We start from the raw sequence: 2,974 nt of genomic DNA on the forward strand, positions 1-2,974 counted from the left end.
AGTCGGAAGAGGTGTGCGAAGCAGTGGTATAGTGACTAATTTTGACATCAATACACGTACAGCTACGTCATTTTCGAGCTCTCATTAATTCTGATTGTCGTCAAATAATGTTGGGGTGGCTATTTCTTGACTGACAGCAAATAACGTGTGTGCATAAATAATGACACTCACACCAATTCATGTAAAGATTTGAAATTTATCCGTACAAAAAATATTGTGAGTGAGACTAATTACGGTAACCACTGTATATAGATTACGCTGATGTGTATAGGATCGCCATTTCGTAATGAGCATTTACTAGACGTTTTGTATTGTGCTTTCCAGATGGAATGTCCATCCGTTTTATAGCCTAGATCGAGCATGGTCGGAGCATAAAACCACGCGTAAAAATGAGATGGGAAGAGGCAGGCATCGATTTGTTTTATCTGTGACCGATTTACCATTTCAAAACACTGCTGTAGCTCCATTAACCAGCCAGTCTAGATAGATCGATTTGTACTTTTTATAGACCTCGATTTAATAAAACGATCTCTATTTATAATAAATCGAGCATCAGGCTAAGTGAAAAGGACAAAAGCATTGAAATGCACAATAAAATTTCGTGAGTAAACCTACGAATTCCGAAAAATAACAGAATTCCTTCCAAATATGAGCCCAAATTCATGTTGTTATTTACTTGCTGGTCGCTGTTATGAAGGCGCAAAATTTTTAGCGAAAAGAACAATGACTCAAGCTTTCGAATAAGGGTATTTAGACGTTTATCAAGCTCATGTTGGTAGTGCTACTTTCAAAAAACACAATCCCTATAAATTGGTGGGACAGAGAATATTTATGTTGCATGAACGTTGACCCAGTTGACGAAAAAATAATCCTCGTTGGGCTTCCCATAGCTAGCTTACGCTACCTATCTCCCGGTATATATAAGTGGCCTATCCGGATGCTCCCTGATGAAAAGTTTGCCTCTCTCGTGAAAGTACTACCTCCGTCCCACAAGACATTTTAAATTTGGCTCAAATGTGGTGAAAAATGAACTAATGCTACGTTAAAGCTCCTCTACGCTCGATTGTAACTAGAACTTTCAAAATACCTTTGTGATGGTTGGACGATCCGCTTAGATGGCGTGAGAAGGCTGATCTGTATTGAGTCTTTCATATTGCGCAGTGGGCAAAAACCAAATTAAAAAAGAGGTTCATTTCTTAGAGTGTGGGCGAGATTATATATGGTTCAGATCTTCCACCTTCCCTCACATGTGAGATGGCTGAAGGCCACCGGCCAGCCAATTAGCAAATGTTGCGTTTGGATACATCTTGCCATCATGTGCGTCTTTCAAATTTGCGTGTTGCTCGCCTGTCGTCATCCTCGTTGGCTCGAGTTTAAGTCCGAGTGGGGAGTTCGCAATTTGGAAGCTCTCGGTTTATCGTAAGCCGTTGCTCAAAGGCAATCGGTGTCGTCGTAAGCGCCGCAGAGACATACGACACATTGCAATTCCCACACAAATATGACGGCGTGGCGGAGGCGTCGTCGTGGCGATTGGTCCGATGCGAAATGCGCCAGCCATCACTTTGACTAGAAGATTGGCTCTGGCATTTGTGACCGAGGATGCACCACATCCACACTGCTGAGTAGCGGTAAAGTGCGTGAAATGCAAAGCTGACGTCGGAGAGAGATGACATCTTGTGGAGTGTAGTGGGTCTGTGACACTTCGTGTCAGCCGAAGAAGACCAGGAGACGGTCACCGGTACGCCTGCGGTGGTGGTGACGATGCTTGTTCGTGCGGAGCGTGCGTATCTCTTGCAGGTGATGCGTATTTTGATTTAATTGGCGTGGTGGCTGTTGTTGAGTTATGGTGCTCCTTTGGCTCAGTTAATAGAGCGTCAGTCTCATAATCAGAAGGTCGCCAGTTCGAGCCTGGCAGGGAGCACTTCTTTGCCTCTTTTTGCTCTATCAGCGTTTGCTATCTCTTACGGCGCTTACACGACCCCCACAGCCTCTTACGCTCCAATGGTGCATCGCACCTTTCACTATAACATCTAGCCATCATGTGCGTCGTTCAATTCGGCTTGCTCCCCGTTGTCATCCTCGTTGGCTCGAGTTCAGGTCCGAGTGGGGGGTTCGCAATTTGGAAGCTCTCGGTTTATCGTGAACCGTTACTCAAAGGCAATCGGTGTCGTCGTAAGCGCCGCAGAGACATACGACACATTGCAATTCCCACACAAATATGACGGCGTGGCGGAGGCGTCGTCGTGGCGATTGGTCCGATGCGAAATGCGCCAGCCATCACTTTGACTAGAAGATTGGCTCTGGCATTTGTGACCGAGGATGCATCACAACCACACTGCTGAATAGCGGTAAAGTGCGTGAAATGCGAGGCTGACGTCGGGGAGGGATGACATCTTTTGGAGTGTAGTGGGTCTGTGACACTTCGTGTCAGCCGAAGAAGACCAGGAGACGGTCACCGATACGCCTGCGGTGGTGGTGACGATGCTTGTTCGTGCGGAGCGTGCGTATGTCTTGCAGGTGATGCGTATTTTGATTTAATTGGCGTGGTGGCTGTTGTTGAGGGATGATGCTCCTTTTGGCTCAGTTGGGAGAGCGTCAGTCTCTTAATCTAGAGGTCGCCAGTTCTGAACGGGGAGGGAACACGTCTATGCCGCTTTTTGCTTCTATCAGCGTTTGCCAACCTCTAACAGGACGAACACGAACAACCACCACACACCTTAAATTCAAGTGGTGCGTCTCTCCTTTCCTGTAAGCACAAAACCATTGTGAGGCATTGTTGGGTAAGGGTGGATCCACTGCTGCGAGCCACAGTCTCCTCAAAGTTCAAGTGCGAACGGGGTGTATTCAAATATATAAATATTGTTTTCTGTGCGCTAAACATGTTATTCAGAGGAAGGCGGATTATGGTCGGCTGTGTGGAGGGAAAGAATATGAATTAACTTTGCATTTACCTCACTCACCCTATTTCAGCGCG

Source organism: Phytophthora infestans, genomic scaffold (assembly GCF_000142945.1).
Source record: "Phytophthora infestans T30-4 supercont1.50 genomic scaffold, whole genome shotgun sequence".
Classification (NCBI taxonomy): Eukaryota; Oomycota; class Peronosporomycetes; order Peronosporales; family Peronosporaceae; genus Phytophthora; species Phytophthora infestans.